Consider the following 19420-nt stretch of genomic DNA (forward strand, 5'->3'; position numbering starts at 1 on the left):
TGAACAAGCCACATGTAGCAAGCCAGTAAGCTGCTCCCCTCCTCTTTGCCTCTGCACCAGCTCCTGCCTCCAAAGTTCCTGCCCTGCTTGAGTCCCACACTGCTTTTGATGATGAACTGTCATGTGGAACTGTGAGTAAAGTAACCCTTTCCTCCCCAACCTGCTTTTGGTCATGGTGTTTAATCCCAGCAACAGTGACCCTAAGACACCAGTATCCACACAGCAACTTACAGCTGCCTATATCTCTGGTTCCAGGGATCTAACACCTTCTGACCTACACAGGCATTGCATGCATGTGATGCACATACATGCACTCAGGCAAACACAAATACATATAAGATAAGCAACCTTTTAAAAAATTAATTCAGCTAAGTAGTCACTCATACAGATTTTAGGAATATATCCACCTAGTATGACTTTTCTGAGGTCAATTAGAAAAGTATAACAGAAGCCCTAAAATGTTTATACTCTGTAAGAATTAATCCATTTCTGGGAATTTTAATAAAAGGAAATAAATAGAAATTAACATAGTTACAGACATAAAGAAATGTTTATTAATACTTATAGTTAGCAAACAACGTAAAATACAGCCATGTAAAAGGACATGGGCCACTGGTTTCATTTTAGAGAAATACAGTTTAATGGAATGAAAAACTTCTTGTCTAAATTAAATTTAAGGTTATAAAATAATACATGAATTACGACTGCAATTTTAGTCTCTATACAAAAATGCACGCATATACAGTTTAAAGCTGCTATGGCTATTTCATGTTTTTTACTAACTTCCAAATCTCCTATAGTAATAACACACCATTTATGTTCCCAGTCCAATATGATTTCTATACTTGGAGACTGACATCTGTATGCCAGTACACATGTATGTACAAAATATCTATACAGACACCTGTACACACATACATAGACAAACATAAACAAAAACTACAGTCAACTGGAAAACATAATCTGATGAAGTAAAAGAACCAACATGACAATGCTGCAACAGCCAGATACATGGAAAGCACTAGGAATGACTAGAGATGTCCCAGCTGAGGAGCCTGGAAGGGTCACTACTGCTCACACACAGAGAAGGGGACTCACCAGCCCCTCAGCTGTGCCATGCACATTTCTCAGTGCTGAGGCTCAATGGCACAAAATTCTAGAACTGGACACTTGTTTCTAGCTTGCCCGTACAGCTATTTTCTACATGCCCCCCATGGAAAAGAGAGAACATGACCTCCATTCCACTTACATGCTTAGTATGTGCACCTCTGACCTCCATTCCACTTACATGCTTAGTATGTGCACATACAAGCATCCTCTAAAGAATGGTGTTCCTCTTTCTTCATAATTAAGTATATGGAGTATATGGAGTATATGGAGAGGTGGTGCAGTGGTTTAGGACTCTGCTCTTGCAGCACCCACATGAAGCTCACTACTGTTAAGAACTCCAGTTTCAGAGGCTCTGTCACCCTCTCCTGCCCTCTGGGCACTAAGCATGCCCACGGTACACATACATACATGCAGGCAAAACATCCACACACATAAATCTTTAAAAACGATTCAACATGTTCTGCTTAGCATCTTCTGGTTTCACATCATGATTTCTGTACTGCAAAAATCAGTTAAAGCACAAGTTATTCTGCTAGAGAAAGATGGATAAACATTGTGTGTAATCTAAAGTACCTATTTTAGACAGATAGTAACTATGTTATATAAACACCCACCCAAGTTAGGGAGTGAGGGACCTCATACTTTCTAAACATGGTGGTTATTTCTGCTATTATTTCTAAGAGTCTTAAAACAATAACTTTAGCAGATAATAAAAACTCAATTATCAACCTTCTACTTTGCATCCCCCCCCACCATTTTTTTTTTTTTTTTTTTTTTTTTTTTTTTTTTTTTTTTGGTTTGGCTTTCTGTTTGCTGATGTATCTCTCATTGTGTAGCCAAGTATGGCCTAGAATATACTATTGCAGCTGTGGCGAGCTGGAACCTTGCAATCCTTATGCTACTTTGCTCTCTTCATTAAAAGTGCTGCAGAAATAGCAGGAACATCCAAGAACACAAGACAAAATACATTCAACAAAGAACCATAACCAACAGATTAAAAAAAAGGGCATGATGGCAGTGGTGGTACAACCCTATGCCAGCAGAGATCCTCAGAAGACAGAGACAGAAGAATCTGAGTTTGGCCTACACTGGTAATTCCAGGATAGCCTGAGCTATACAGAGAAACTTTGCCTCAAATAATTAACAAATTAATTAATTAAAATGAGAACAAAATGGTTTTCACAGTTGGTAACGAGTTTCCAGGTAACACACTATGAACATTAGAAAAGGGAAGTAGAGTCTGCAAGTCAGGAAGGAGAATCAGGAACTCTTCTGCAGCTACTAGAGTCACAAGTGAGCAATCTACGTGCCAAAGCTTTTTCTTTATTTACATACCATTAACAGAAACAGTTTTAAAATCAATTTTGTCATTCCTTATTTGTTTTTATTTTTAAAGAGGGGCATACTAATGTGTGGATGTGTGGAGCAAAAGCACCACAGGGTGCGTGCTCTTTGCTCACACAGCAAACAGGTCCAGGGTTGCTGCTGCATACATGACATTTATCTTTAGGTTTCAATACAGAAATATGCTAAGAAAACAGAAGTCATTATACTTAATGGTCTGTTTTAAATTAACTTTTAAGATGTAACAGGATAAATCGTTATACATCACCTTTGACACTAAATAACTTGTTCCTGTTCTCCTATAAGGCATCAAATACTATATCAAATACTGTGGTGGTCTGAATGAGAATGCACCTCACTGGCTCATATATTTGAATACTTGATCCCTCATTGGCAGAACTACTTGGGAAGGATAAAGAGGTGTGGCCCTGTTAGAGATTTATTGCTGGGGGCCAATTCTGAGGTTCTAAAAGACTCAGTCTCTCTCTGCTTCAAGATGTGCACTCTCACCTACTGCTCCAGCACCATGCCTGCCTGCCTACTGCCATGCTCCCTACTATGATGGCCACAGACTCTAACCCTCTGGAAAATAAGCCCAAAATTAATGCTTTCTTCTATAAGCTGCCTTGGTCATGGTGTGTTATCACAACAACAGAAAAGTAAACAAGACAAATATACTAAGGGAACTAGAGGAACTAGCTTCCTCCTCAATCTGCAGAAATAATTTCCACAGCAGAAGAGAGACACACTTCAGTCCCTGCAATCCTGCTACATATATGAGGAAATTAATGTTTAAAAATTGAGGCATGGGTGTACACACACCTGTGACCCCAGCACTATGAGGGCAGAATTAGGATTCTTGAGTCTTAGTGGTCACTATATTACACGAGTATGCATACTCATACACACAGGTACATAGGTGTACATACACCACACACATTCACAAACACAGCGCGCACACACTCACAAGCAAACACTTTCCACAATTTCAACTTCAAATCCCTTGGTTTAAAAAGGAGCCCACATTATCTGTGTGAAGCTGTATTCCTTATTCATATTGCTCTCTGCTCACAGGGAGTATTATTATGTGTACCACATGTGTACCTGGCACCTAGGAGATAAGAAGAGGGCATTGGGTACCCTGGAACTGGAGTTATGGTTGTGAACCACCAAGTAAGTACTAGAGAACTGTAGTCCTCTGCAAGTGTTTTTAACCACTGAGCCACCCCTCCATATCCTCATAATTTCTATTAAGAGATCCAAAACCTTCTTTTTTAACAGCACAGATTTAAGTTCTCACTTCGCCAAGAGCTATACTAGGACAGGGATTTCTAACACAAAAACAAGAGGCTTGGCATTTAATACTAATGAACCCTAGATTGCAGAGACCACCTCTGTAGAGGGGTCACCCACACCTTATATCTATCTAGTGCTCTCCTTAAGCTGATAAAAGTCTACCATGTAACAGCCACAAAGCAGAATGGGACTATGGGATTAGCTTCCTAAATCTATCTTATCAAGTGCCTTCACTAATCTTCTAAATTCCAAGACCCCATCCTCTAAGCTAAGAGACCCCTACCCACCTGCTGAAGTCTTAAATGCAAAGAATTTTCTGTTCTGTGGGCTACTGCTGTATCTCCTATCCCACCCTCCCTCATCATCTAAAATGCCTATCTCTAATGAACCTGGAAAGACTCTTTATTAATTTAAAACAATAAATAGAATAAAAATTTCTTTTATCTAAACTTATTCTTACTCTCGGTAAAGCAGGTTGTTTCAGCAAAAATAAATTGCTAATATTATAACTCTGCTGATTATGTTTTAGACATTCTCAGGCCTCACAAAGCTGCTTTGACTGGTACAGTAACTACTTGTGATAGATCTTCATGGTTATAAATAACACAAATACCTATTTTATTTGTCTCCCCAAATACTTGAGAACCAACCAAAGTCAGATGAAAAGGAAAGGAAAATTATGGACATGGGATCAAGGAAAGGAAGGCAGTGTCTCCTACAGTGTAGCTGAAACCTCTTGACTCTTATCAGTTGAAGATTGAGAACTCCAAAATACTTATCAATTATTTTTCTATTTATTGTGGTGTGGTGTGTGTGTGTGTGTGTGTGTGTGTGTGTGTGTAGGTGAGAGAACAACTTTAGGGAGTTGACTCCTCCTCTCATTGTGGGTTTCAGGGATCAACTCAGGTTATCAGGCTAGTATATCAAGCACTTTTACTATCTTGCCAGCCCTAAAAAATGTCTTTTAATAAATTCTAACTCTGCTTTATACTGGCTCATCCTGAAATTCTTCCTTCAGCAAAGCCAAGAGTCCAGTTTTACCTAACTTGGGACCATAAAAGACTAAGATTACTATAAAAGCAAACTGGAAGGTAGGCCAAAGACACACTGATCATGTTTTCACAATAGAAGAACATGGTACATGGATGCAATGTGCTTAACTCTGGCCCTCTTGATCTGTTACCAAGCATATCCTTTGCAATCCCATTCAGCCTACCTGGGTATTTGTGCCCAGTGCTTCCCTCTGGTCAGCCTTATATATTATACTTCATTTTCTTGTTCCCAATGACTCCTTTCCTCACTGTTTTTAGTCTCCCTTGGGAGTATCATTCAGTCTATAGTTTCTGTTTTTATATTTTGCTAGTATATTTTCTACAACTTTTCAAAGGTCCTCAAAATATCCAGACTTCTAGAAAATTGTTTTGAATCTTTAGAATATCTGGTAGGAGGGGCTATCAAGGTGGCTCAGTGGTTAAGAGCATGTGATGCTCCTGGAGAGCGTTCTCAAAAAAACTAAAAGCAGAATCACCACTCACCCAGCCATCCATTCCAACACACAGGCCTGAGGACTCAAGTAAGTACTCCAGAGAGCTGTGCATCCAAGCTCCTGCTGCACCACCCACACAGCACAGCTGTCCATAAGAAAATGAGTGGGCAAAGGAACAGTATACATAAGCATCAGAACTTCATTCAGCTATAAAAGAGAATGAAAAAGTCACAGGAAAATAGACAGAGATAGACGTAAAATAATGCGAATTAAGCAAGATTCCGACAATGGTGTGTTCTGTCTCATATGGGGACCCTGAAATAATATTATTTTTATATTTATATATGCAAACCTATGTGTACAGGGCATGAAAATGGAAAAGGGTATATGACAAGGGGACAAGAGGCCTTTAAGGAAGGAAAAAGAGGACAAGAGAGGGTAGTGAGCTTTATGTGGCATCAAACCAGAAAAAGGAGTATCTGAACAGTACTAGCACACAGAGTGAAAGGTGAACAGTAACAAAGGGTAAGGATACATATGCATAAAAATGCATCAGTTTGCATGCTAATTTTTTTAAATATTTTTAAATGATAAACAAAACTGAAAAAAAAACTTGCCTTTAATGTGAAACACAGAGGCAGCCTCAATTGAAATTATGAAGAGGAATTGTAAATACACTGGACTGTAAGAACATACTGTGAAAAGCTATGACCCACAAATTATATAATCTCAGGAACTGAATTAACCCAAATCTATAAGACTGAATCATGAAAAAAATAGAAACAAACAAACCAAAACCCAGAAAATGTAAGCAAAGCAATAAAAGTAAAGACATTGATTCAGTAAGCAGAAGCTCCCCCTAGTACCAGAAGGCTGGAAAATGTCAAGTACTTAAAGGACAGTTAATATCAATCTTCCTCACAGTATTCCAAAACTGTGAAGAGGAAGAAACAATTCCAAACTCATTTCCAAAGACCAGAATTGTCTTATGCCACAGTAAGACAAAAACACTTGAAGAAAAGAAAATTATAGGCCAATATTCAGAATGAACTTAGAAATACAAAAATCATCAAATACTAGTAAACAGGGGGTGGATATATGGCTCCCAAGTTAAGAGATCTGGAAGCTCTTACATAGGATCTGGATTCAGTTCCTGGAACTCATATGGTGATTTACAACTGAAATTCCAGCTCCAGGGGATCTGATGTCCACTTCTGGCCCCCACAAACACTGCATGCACATGGTACATGGACATACATGCAAGCAAACACTCATACACATAAAATCTTTTTTAAAATAGTAGTATTCAGTACTCCATCAAAAGGGCTATATACCATGAAGAAGTGAATCCTGGATTCAATATCCACATATCTATAAATGCAGCTTATATTATAATCTCTAGGACAAAAGACAAAAAGCATGTGACAATATTCATTAATGTAGAAGAGGTAAGTTACCATATCACCATCTTTTCATAATGAAAACTGGTAGGTACAGAGGAATGAACACTGACACAATGAAGGTCATGTCTGACAAGGGTCCAATGGAACATCACAGCCAACACAGAAAGATAAAAGCTTTCCTCTACCACCAGGACAGGGCAAAGGTACCCAGTCTCAATACCTAATTTCAACAAGTTGAGGAAAGGAAGAAAGCAAAGGCACACAAATCAGAAGTAAAAATGCCTTTATCTACAGATAGCATACCTCTATACAGAGAAAAATTAATCCCAAAAGCCTCCTAGAACTGAAAACTGATTCTGTAAAGTTGCATGAAAGCAAAAGACAAACCAGCAGCATTTCTGTACATGAATAAGATCTACTCAAAAAAGTTTTTAAATTGGAATTTACAATACCGCAAAAACAACATTTTAAATGAATTTAACTTAGGTGAAAGGTTTATACACTGAATGTGGTTCAGTGTTGATGATGGACATTGAAAAAGAGACAAAATAATCCCTCTTGGTCAGAAATTAGGACAGTATTAAAATGTCCATTCTACCCAAGTCAGTCTACAGCTTCAGTACAATCCCTTATCAAAATTTCATGAATATTTTTCAAAGGAATAGAGAAAACAAACAATCATAAAGTTCATATGTAGCCACAAAAGACCCCACAGAGCCAAACCAATCTTTTGGTTTGGTTTTCATGCAGGGTCTCATGTAGTCCAGGGTGACCTTGAACTCCTTATTCTCCTGTCTCTGCCTTCCAAAGGCTGATCTTCTCAGGCTAGCTATACAAATGTGATCCTTTCTTGCTAATCTGAGCACAGAAGAAAGCAACAGCCCCCAGGCTGCCATGCTACAAGAAAGACAATTCATTCTAATGTGCTGCTGAACTGTTAGACTATGCTGTCCCAGGAGGCATTAAATATATCTGTTTTAAATACAACTTCAACTTACAATCATTTTCATTTTGTGATGGGACCATAATCCCATCACAAGTTAAAATCAGCTGTACCTAAGAGGTAGAATATTTTATGTTTAGGTTAAATAGTTTCAGAAATCAACAGAATGAAGTTAAGGATGCTGCTTGGGTTCCTGATTTAAAAACCAGGTGCTTACAGAGAAAATAAGGGCAGAAACTTAGTTGGGTAGAAAGACATCTTGACATATGGTAAATGCAAGACACTGTGGAATCCAAATGAAAAAATCCAATTAAGCATAGGCCTACATGGATGGATATACACAGGTCAGAAAACAAACCTAATCAAATTGGTCCTGGAAAGCACCACCAAAGACAAGGTAACTAAAGCCACATGATGGGATGAGTTAACTCAGACATGAGAGCAGAAGGACCAAACAAAAGAGTGTAAGAGGAACTGTGGGAATGTCAAGGTAAGCCTTTTGGAGGTCCATTGGGGATGGCGAGTGAAGAACCAGCAACTCCTAGGACTCCTCGAAAGATCCTGATCTGCTGCACACAGTGTTGACCCACTAGGGACTCCTAACACACCAGTGAGGTCTCAAGATGGATCTGAGGCTAGGGCAGTGACTGCTTTCCCCTTCTTTATGGAAGTCTCCTGAGGTGACCTTGATTCCACACACACACACCTCCTACATTTCCTTATAGTCGTACCAACCTGACTGTGCTTGAGGCTAGCATAGGATGGTCTGATTGGCCTTTCAATCATTTAAAGGCTGATAACACTGGACAATAGAGTTAGATCTGCACCTTTGAGCCTGGTCTAAGAAGTCTGGTTCCCGGAATTCTGTATGGACTCACTCCTCTTCCCCTAGTTCCTGATCCCACAAGGGATGGAGGGTATAGTTGGTCTGTAGACATAGGGAAGTGGATAAATAGTTAGCTATGACAACAGCTGTGTAAGGTGCAAAGCCTTTTGCCTAGAAAGAACTGGCCTGGTTCTGCTGAGACACATTCGCAGACCTGTGGTAGGCAGCAGAGGTGTGCTTATCCCTCGCTGTTCTCACCGGTAGCTTCCTGTTTAGTCTGCCACGTTCAGGAAAGCTACTGTCATCCAAAAAAATACAAATCAGTGAAACCAACAGGCACACTCACTCTTCTTCCAGTTGCCTCTTATTTAGTCAATTTGGCATGGACATCAATCACCTGTGCAGCGAAGCAGCCACAAACTGAAGTTCAGAATCATTCTTGCCTGTGACACAAGCCAGGAGCCTACCCAACACACACTTCAAACACTATACAACTCAGTGATTATGTTGGGGTCCAGGTACTGGTTTTGAATGGTTTTGAATAAGATTCTAAATTGCAGTCACATTCCAAAAGTAGGCTTTTTTTTTCACTCAAGCATTGACAAGCAAAAAATAAAATAAAAATAAAAACCATTGTAAGTCTGATGATATGGACATATACTGTCTTCTCTACTTTTAACTGCACTTAACAGTAAGGGTCTTCCTACACAAGTGTGCAGAACTGAGGACAATTAATAACCAGCTTCTGAAATTGACTGAAATCCCTAAAATTTGTAATAAAACGTGAGATATTTCATTTTTACTAGGATTTTCCCTAAGAGAAGAGCCTATTTTAAGAAATCACTGGTGTGTTAGTGAGTCCCCAGGGTCCCTAGTGACCCATGCCTCACTGATAAGTAACAGCTAACAGATAAATACCCCTGCACTCACAAGCCCACTTTAGTAAAAGGTAACCAAGTTGAGACACTGTCCACATCTGATGCCTTCCAGGGGCCTCATCTTAGCCTTTCTTCAAAACAAAGACCACACAGCCCATGTCCACGACAGCGGCCCTGCTGCTTCCTTTACCTTGCAGTTTCTCCTAGGACTGGTCTTCCTGCTCAGTCACAAATGCAGTCATCCGCCACAAGGGTCATCACATGAAAGCTTTGCTATCAGAGACCAGGGAGATACTACTCTTTAAGAGGAATGATAAAGGAAATAGGCTCCTTATCATTTCATTCTAGATAAGATCAGACCGTAGCATATTTATGCCCCCTCCTTTCACCCGTCTATCCCCCCAATCCAACTGAAAACTTCAATCACAAGGCTCAAGAGGAAAGACACTCTGATAAGGTTAAAATAATGGAAGAACCTAGAGAAGCAGAAATGGAGAGGAGAAAGTAAGAATGAGTAAAGGATAATGACTAACCAGGAAATCTTAACACTCCAGGAATACAGTAACACGGGAAGAGTATCAGAGAAGAAGCAGAAGAAGCAGCAGCTGCCATCACCCATAGAAAAGAGAGCAGATCACTAGACCATAGTTTACAAGACAAGTAACAACTTCAAAACCCCACCCTAGGGTTGTGTGGCCATCCTATCCTGGAGTACTTGTAAGGACACAAGGACCACCATTATTTACAGTCACTTCTAAGGGTCATACTTGGGAAAGGAGCTACAGAGGAGATTCCACAAACAATTGCTTCCTCAGCCTCAGCAAACCCTGGCCACACACAATCTGCCTTACACCTTCCTACACTGCACCACAGGACATTACTCCCTAAACCCCTCCTTCCACTACCAAGCAGCTAATGTCCACCCCACCCAGGCAAAGCCTTTGAAGGCTCAGGCTGGAAACTTAAAAGAGCTCAGGAAGGGAGTCAAAGAGGAAGGGATCCAAGCCCCTTAGACTAAATCCTCTCCTCCAAAGTCAAATCAGCACTTTAAACACACCCCAGGAGTGGCAAGATATTTTACCATTCCTGTCTGACTGGCCTGCTTTACCTGCAATGAGCCCTCCACAGAAACGAATGCCTCCAGCAAAAATTATAATACATGGGGATATGAGGAGCTTTTTGGCCAGGAAGCCTTTTCCACGGGAGCCCAGCAGGCAGTTCAGCCAGTAGGCTATTACAACCAGGTGCTCTTTTGCACACTCCAAGCCTGGGACAGAATCACCTCACCCTCCAGCTTACAAGACCCTACCTCTTTCCTCCTTTTCCTCTGCCAAAAGCTGGGAGAGACAACTCTCTTATTTTTAGAACTAAAACAAGCTTAGAAAGAAAATTTCACGACCCTGCAACCAGAGACCTCTTTCTTAAAAACATCATTTGGGAAGGCATGACTTCTAAGTGCAGACTCGCCTGCCAAGGCCTCAAAGATGAGCACTATGATAGATGGGTTGTGGTCACTCAGGATCCTGGGACAGCATCCCATCAGGCTACTTCCATTGCCAAGGCCTTCAAAGCAGTGATAAAAACAGAAACGGCTAGCTTTAAGTGTGGTGAAAAGGGACAGTGGAGAGCTGAATGCCCTGAAGTGATCACCTCCACCAAAAATGCCACCACTCCCAAGACAGTCTGTCCCCAGTGTAGCAAGAGCTTCCACTGGAGGAGGGATTGTCACTCCTGTGATGACAAGAATGGCAAGCCACTAAAGCATTTAAACTTAAAACAGGGCAGCCCTTAGTCCCAACAATAAAAGGGAAAACTGTTCCCATAGATATTTCCAGCATCTCAGAAGTCTCCCACCAAAAAATAACCATAAAAACAGGTGAGAAGACATTCAAATGCCTCATTGATAACTGGAGCAGATAAAACAATTTTAAGGCAACAAGAGGTCCCACAAGCCTGGGAGCTAATTCCTGGCCCCAGCTTAGGCAGAGGAAGCTGGTCCCTTGCCTTTACCAGCAAACAAGCCTAAAATGGGACCTCTGACAGCCCCATGGGCAGTACAATAGCCCTTGTTTCCAGTACTACCACCAGTCTTCTAGAAAGTGATATTCTAGAATCTCTAAGAGTAACCCTCATCAGTCAGCCTCAAGAAAACTACAGTAGAGTAAATAATTATGCCCATAAAGATAACTATACCCATAAAAACCTTAAAAATTCTCCAAATCACCCCCAATTCTAAAGGCCACTGTTAAATATAACACTCCCTACCTCAACTGGCTTTCTAACAAGCCAGTCTGGGTTAAACAATAGCCTCTATTGGGGAGAAACTTGAAGCACTCACAACTAGCAAAAGAGCAGCTTCTGCTCCAACATATTCTCCCTTCCATGGAACATTCCTGCGTTCGCTATAAAGAGTTCAAGGGGATAGAGACTGCTACAAGATTTAAGGGCAATTAATAAATCCACAGGAGTCTGGGTTCTCTCCAAGGGGACTACCCCTCAACTCCACCATTTCCACCAACAACCCTCTATTAGCAACAGACTTTAAAGACTGATTTTTTTTTCCTATAACTCTCCACCCTCAAGACTGTGAACACTTTGCTTTTCAGTAAACTTCCCTTCCCCCACTAACAACTCTGAGCCAGCCTCACAATATGAATGGACAGTTCTTCCTCAGGGAATAGCAAACAGTCCCACTAACCCCCAAGAGGCTGTTGCCACTTCATTAAAACCTGACATTGATCCGGGAGCAGTGGCACACACCTATAATCCCAGCACTTAGGGAGACAGAGGCAGGTGGATCTCTGTGAGTTTGAGGTTCATATGGTCTACAAAGTGAGTCCAGGACAGCCAAGGCTGCACAGAGAAACCCTGTCTTGAAAATAATAATAGTAGTAGTAATAAACACAATAATAATAAGTAAAACCTTACTTAGACAAAGGTCTCCATACTTTATTATATGTATGATATGTTGGTGTGGGGAGACTCTTCCACCTCCCCCTAACAACTTAAGGATCAATTAATACCTTCCCTATCCTCCCTAGAATTTAAAATAACTCCTCACAAAACACAGCTTACTCCACCCATTCCATTCTTGAGAAAGAAAAGTTCCCTCACCTCAAAATGCCTTCTTAAACCCACCCTTTCCTTCCGGCAAACCTTAACTCTCTACTCCCTCCAGAGCTTTCTGGGAAACTTTAATTGGCTTTGACCATGGCTTTTCCTCCCGACCAGTACTCTGAAGCGTCTCTTTGATCTCCTAAAAGGAAATTTAAAAAACCCTTCTCCCCAAGAGCTCTCTCTTCTGTGGCAGTTAAGGCTTTAGATGTCATTAATGCAGCCCTAAAGAACATGGCACTCACTAGGCATGATCCAACAATGCCAATACAGCTCCTTATTTTTAACTCCTCCCCTACTCTCGAGCACCGTACCAGCCTCAAGGAGCACTGGAATGGCTTCACACCCCAGTGAGTGGTGCACCTAGAATTCCAACTGAGGTGGATGAACTCATGGTTATAATCAGAAATGGCAGGGAGAGAGCTCTACAAACCTTAGGAAAAGAACCCAATACTAACGCCATTTTGCTCTCTGATATACAATGGCTATTCAGAATCACTCTCGTTTTTATTAGCCCAGTAGTATTCCTAGGACAAATTGATAACCATTACCCTAACAAAACATGGGTTTCTGCCCTACCTCTGCTGCAATGGCTACCACTCTCCCCCAGCTCTTTGCAAAGAAGTCCATCACTGGGCCCCTCAATATTTACTAATGGAAGGAAGAGTGGAGCTTCAACAACAAAATACTATTCCACCCAGGGATGAGTGTTGGTATAGTGTGGACTTGGAGGTTTAGGAGGGAGTAACTATTGCCCCTTCTAGGTTAACTAAATAAACCCAGTCTCTGTGTGGTGATTTGGTTATACAGCTGTTTAGGATTAACAGCAAGTGTTACCAGAAGATAAATCAATAGCAAATTTTAATAGTCACCTACAACAGATGAGCCCCCCCATTATTCAATTCAAAGAAATGCCCTATCATTCCCCTAATACAAAGAAGTGTACACCATTTATTTAGGCTTAAAATGAATTTTAAAACCTTTTAATCTTCCTCAGATAGCATTTATGACATCAACCTGGTCCCTTGCCTGGCTAGATCTTTTGTCAAATTAAATGAAAATCCTCTCTCAGCCAGACTGTGGTGGCTCAGGCCTTTAATCCCAGTATTCAGGAGGCAGGGGCAGGTAGATTGCTGAGTTTGAAACCAGCCTGCTCTACAGATTGAGTTCCTTCACATCCCAGGCTATCTCTTCTCTGTACCTTGCTTCTCTGCATCTCCACACTGCTGCAGAGAAGGGCCACTCCAGTCCCCTGCCAGGTCCAAAATCTAAGGGAACCACCCTCTTCTACAGGAGCATTCATAGCCTCAGTTGAGGAGGCAAATAAATTCCATTCACACACAAACATGCACACATACACAAGGGCTTTACGCCCATTTCCCCATGTTCCCTCTTCCTCCATTTCAAAGAATAATAAAAACATGCTCCTCTTGTGCATCCTTTATCCAGTTACAAACTGTGGGCACTAACTCCTGAGGTCTCAAATCCAATGCTCTCTGGCAAATTGATGTCACCCACATTCCCAATTCAGCCACCAAAAATATGTCTTTGTCAGTGTTGACACACACTCTCATTTCATATGGGCTACAGACAAAGGGGAGAAAACTCAAACAACTTAATTCACCATATGCTCTCCACCTCTGCTATCATGAGTACTCCTCTGTAACCTGTAATTCTTCCTACTTGGCCTCTATCTGGTCTACTTCCTAAAATTATCAGACCCACTTGACCAAGGCCATCAACCCTTTCAGTGCTTCTGTAACCAGAGGAGATGGTCTCTTAACAGGTAGAGAATGCCCGTGTGTGTGTGTGCATATATATATATTCCCCCACCCCTTGGCTAAAATAAAAGCAATCATGTTCCCAGAAGATTCTTCATGTGGTCCACAGAGAAGCATCAGGTACTACCTTGACCTGCCTCATGGCTTCTTTCCTCCAAGTATCCTCGCCTGTTAGTGGTCTAGGGCTTTCACACTGTGGGTCACCATCCACTCTCCCCTAACTCTCCATCCAGTCTCTCCTGTAGAACCTAGGCCATGGGGCCTAGGATGCTGCATCCTTGACACCTGTGTTCCAAAGGATCTGAACTAACAGTGGCAAAGACTGAATGGGGACAAAAGAGCTCCCGGCTCCACTCACTAAGGAAGGGTCGCTGCATAGGTATATGCAGGGCAGTCAATGCTGCAGAAAACGAGTGGTTGAAATTTTCCCATGGAGAAAAGCCTAGGCCAAGATGATTTATTATGCAAATTCTTTCAAATCCTTTTTAAAAAGACAACAGGAATCCTTCACAACCCCAGAAAAAAATAAAAAACATGTTTAGATTCCACTATACTCCACTACACTCCAAACTAAGCCCATGGTGCACAAGGAAGTCATCATATCAGCAGTTTCTGCACCAGATCCAGCACTTGTCAAAAGACAACCATGGCAATGAACAGTCAATGCCTCAAGCAGGTACAAAGGTCTCACTTCCAATACCTGTCCTAAGTACCTACAACAGCCTAGCTACAAGCAAGCCACCTTCAACCCCAAAAGAGCTCTGGGAGATACTCAGCCTAATGCCCCCTCTCTTGTACTGAAGGTGAAGAACAGAAAGCATCAGATGAAGAATACAGATGTAACTGGATTCACAGAGTACATGATGCCATATTTAAAAAAAAAAAAATCCTATGAACTCACAAAGCATTAAAAACCCACTGAAAGTAAACAACATCAGCAAAGGTCCAGGACACAAGATCAACATACAAAATCAACTATGTTTTGGTATCAGGCAATTAAAAAAAAATAAAAATTTTAAAGCAATTATGTTTATAATAGCATCAAAGGTGTAAAAAAAATACACCTTCAAAGTGTGAAAACACATCTGTAATGTCAGTACTCAGAAGACAGACAGAAGAAGGAATCATTCCTACATAGTATGAGGCCAATTGGGACACATGTCACCCTGTCAAAAAATTAATAATCTTTAATATAGATGTGACCAAAAGGGCAAATTCCACATACTAAAACTTACTAATAACATTATAAAATAATTCCAAACAAATGATAAGCTAGTGAACAATCATGTTGAGATTACAATTCTCCCAGAGATATTTGGAAGTTCGTTTAACACAATGCCTGTCAAAAGCCATCACAGCAGTGCTTTAGGGAAACACAAGCTGATGCAGGAAGGCTTATGTAAATATAAGGAACCCACTATGGTGGGTGTCACTGAAAACAAGTGTTGGTGAGGATGAATCAAGACCCTCACACACTGCTGCTGGGAATATAAATGGCCACACGACTAAATTTACAACACATCCTTGAAAAAAGAAAACCCCACACAACTATTATTCTCAATAACTAAAATAAACTCAAACTAAACATCCATCATCTGAAAATACAAACATTCCACATACAATGTACTAGTGAGCAATGAACAGAACCAAACTATTGATACATGAGCGACTCTCAAAATCATTAAATTAGGAAAAGGAAGCCAGACACAGTACCTATTTCACAGTATATGAATGTGAAACTGGCAAGAAAAGCTTAATCTATAGAAATAAGAAAACAAACCAGGGTTTGTCTAAGATTGAATGGATCCAGAACTGGCTACAGCTTTGCATGTCTGAAACCATTAAAGTAATGAAAAGAGGGGCTGGAGAGATGGTTCAGTGGTTTAAGAGCATTGACTGCTCTTCCAAAATATCTGGATTCAATTTCCAGCAACTACATGGCAGCTCACAACTATCTGTAACTCCAGTTCCAGGGGATCTAACACCTTCACATCAATGCACATAAAATGGTATTAAATAATTTTTTTTTTTTTTTTTACAAAATAATGAAAAGAATTCTGAATCTGAGTTGTGGCCATCACAGAACAATTCAAAAAACCACTTCATAGCTTAGAAACAGTGTATGTAACTTCCTCAATGGCAATTTCTAAAAGCTATGTGTGGTGGTACATGCCTAAAGTCCTAGCACTTCCATGACACAGGCCTGACAGTTGAATTTAAAGCCAGCCTGGGATATATATGAAGACACTATCTAAGGAGAAGGGTGATTTATACAAAGAGTCTTTCTTGTAACAACAGAAAAGGCTCAGAAAGGCATGATCAAGACCCGTTACAGACTCTCCAAGCTAAGGTGTCAAGGAGGACTGTGTCCTAAAAGGAGATTATTTAAGAGCTATGGCCTAATTAGGGAAATTTACATATCTAGTTACTGTAGAATCGTAAGAGAGACCCCAGCTCCTAAGTCTATCTTGTTTCCTGTCTCAGTTACCTTTCTTCTTGCACATGTTCCTGTCAGTATACCATCTACCTACCATGCTGTGATATATGTAATCTGGAGACCCTGACCAGAGCCATTCAAATGCTTTGCCTTCTTCACTCCCTAGAATTCCGAGCTAAATAAACTATTCTTTAAAGCATACCACCTCAGGCATTTTGTTATACCAACAGACATCTAATACACTCCTGTATTTCAGTATTATTTCAGTATAACCAACAGAGACAAGGAAAGCCTAACACAGAAACTCACATAATTTTGCAAAGTCTTTTTCAAACTAAGTCCAAACAACAACAATAATGTTGTTGGATATTTAGGAAAAAAAAAAAAAAAAAACCTCAAGCTAGGCATAGTGGCATATGACTTGGGAGACAGAGGCAGGTGGATCTCTGTGAGTTCAAGACCAGCCTGGTCTACAGAGTGAGCTCCAGGATAGACAGAGCTACACAGTGAAACGTTGGGGGGACCCTCATGACACTCAAGCACTATATTGTTACCTGAATCTTTGTACTCTTTTTTCCAATAATAATAACCATAACTACTACTACTACACTATTATTGCTTGGACTTAGTTTGAAAAAGACTTTTCAAAATTATCTGGGCATCTCTGTTAGGCTTTTCTCATCTCTGTTGGTTACACTGAAATAATTTCCCTCTTAGGAAACTCTACTACAGGAGTGTATTAGATTTCTGTTGCTATAACAAAATTCCTGAGGTGGTATACTTTAAAGAATAATTTAGCTCATAGCAAATCACTGAAATCAACTATGTCCCTTAAAAGAGTTCCTTCACATTAAAAAGTTACCTAATCAAAAACCGTAAATAACAGCAGACAATATGCATGTCATAAACTACACTAAGATTTTTTTAAGCAGCATTTCAGGCTAAATTCTAGCCTGATCTGAGGCTCTACCACCCGCACTGTGGTTCTAACACTTGTGTGAGATTCCTTGGGGCCTCTCTGTGGCCTAGACTACCCTTCCAGCTTCCTCCTCGTCAGGCTGGCCTCCCTAAAGTTGGTTTTATAAATACATATTTGTGTAATTGTTGTTGGAACTATTTGTCAAAATATGGAAGCAGTTAAGAACCGCATTCGTTAAAATGTGCATCGGCTTCACATGGGCACCCAAACAAAGGCGCAGGGCTGGGGAGCTAGCATTTCCACTAAGGTGCCTGCCACACAAGCGTGAGAACAAGAGTTCTATCCCTAGAATACGTATTTGTTGCTTTCTTGGGCGTGTTTTTAAGGTTTTAAGTGTGTAGCCCACACTTGTGATCTCAGCGATGGGGAGGCAGAGCAGGGTATAAATAACCCTAGGGCTTGCAAAGTCGGGGAAAAGGGGGTTAAGGAGGAAAAGGAAGAGGAGGGAGAGTGGTGACTCACTACTGAAAACACTTCCGGCCTCTACACACACAGAGAAGCCAGTTCTTTGTGAGCTTGCCATCCACCAACGGATAACGCATGTCAACCACACCCGCTTAGATTTATTAATTGAGGCACGGTAACTTTCGAATCATCTCAGAAGGAAAAGTCCAGGCACACAGAGGTCCTTGATGGTACATTCCTTGGCCTGTTCGAAGATTTTCGTGCAGCAACCCCTCCACGCCCAATCACCTAAAAACTGTTAGAGCAAGACTGCACATTGCGCCCTTAAAGCTCTCAGGCCCTGAATGGCCTGGGTCTGTCATTCAAGCAGCTGTGGGAGGGCGTCCTTAGGGACCCTAGGCCGGGCTGCTGTAATGGATGCCGAGCAAGAAGCTTCACCTTTGCTCCAGTCCTTTTAAAAGCACTGAACTCACAGGAAGAGGATTTGTTAAAAATAATAATAATAAAATTATAGGGAGAGAGGTAACGAAAGGTAAGGGAGGAAGTCCTGTACCCTCACTCCGTGCCAACCACACTAAGCTTCACCGTCGGCCCCGCCCCGCCTCACCTCTCCCGGCCCCTCTCCAGTTGGCTCCGACACGTCAGGAGCCCCCCCTCGAAGTCGACTCCGCTCCCGCAGAGGCCCATTGCTAGGTGCCTGCCTCCGCCAGGCCAGGTTCAACTCCCGCTTAGCCACGCCCCTCACCATCGACCCCCACCTCCCACCTGACTCTAGTCCCGCCTTCTGTCCTGTCTTGGACCCGCCTCCCTCCCACCAGGCCCTGCCTCTTGCCCCTCCCTTCCGGGGTCCGTGCCCGCCCACCGTGACTTCTTACCTTCCCGCCTCAGACCCCAAGGCCTTCGGGAGCGCGTTCTCGCGAGTCTTCCCTGCCCCAGCAGGAAGCCTCCCCGGGTGGTCCTCACCCAGAGCTGCCTCAGCAGAGTTAGCCGCGGCGGAAAAGAAGCTACCGCCCGGCTTTTGTGGCTTGAAAACTTGGCGTAGCCTCCCGATGGCTTTATTGTTTTGACGTATTTGGAGTTTTCCCGCGGTCGCTCGGGGATGGGCCTGCGCGCGCGCACGCACCCGCAATGCACTCTGGGGCCAAGTGCGCCCCTTAGCATGATGGGAAAATCCTTCGGACCTCGGGAGGAAGTGGGGGAACGCGCGCCTTGGCTATAACGCCGCGCCGCGTAAGGTTCAGCCTGCGGCTTCCTAGTCGTGAGCCCAACAACAAAGAGGAGCTTTTTTTGTGATTATCCCAATCCCAGGTCAGGCCCGTGCACTGTTTAGTTCAGGTTCAAATCTGTTTGAAGTTCTATTTAAGCCACATAAATGGAAACTTCCATTCTAGTCTGATGAGATTTGTGGTATCTTTTAT

The 19420-nt window shown here is 41.7% G+C and overlaps 1 protein-coding gene across 5 annotated transcripts in view; it reads right to left on the minus strand.

Annotated features, from left to right (window-relative positions):
* Fancc (FA complementation group C) overlaps positions 1 to 19114 on the minus strand; it is a 145685-nt gene extending 126571 nt beyond the window's left edge. For 4 of the 5 annotated variants that reach the window (XM_060380330.1, XM_060380329.1, XM_060380328.1 and 1 more), the window contains exon 1: positions 18610 to 18751. The gene's annotated coding sequence lies outside the window, so the exon portion shown is untranslated. Of the gene's footprint in view, positions 1 to 18609; positions 18752 to 18877 lie in introns of those variants that run through there. The other variant, XM_060380332.1, reaches the window with a different exon arrangement.
* Between the last annotated feature and the right edge of the window lie 306 nt (positions 19115 to 19420).

Source organism: Meriones unguiculatus, chromosome 3 (genome assembly GCF_030254825.1).
Source record: "Meriones unguiculatus strain TT.TT164.6M chromosome 3, Bangor_MerUng_6.1, whole genome shotgun sequence".
NCBI classification, from domain to species: Eukaryota; Metazoa; Chordata; class Mammalia; order Rodentia; family Muridae; genus Meriones; species Meriones unguiculatus.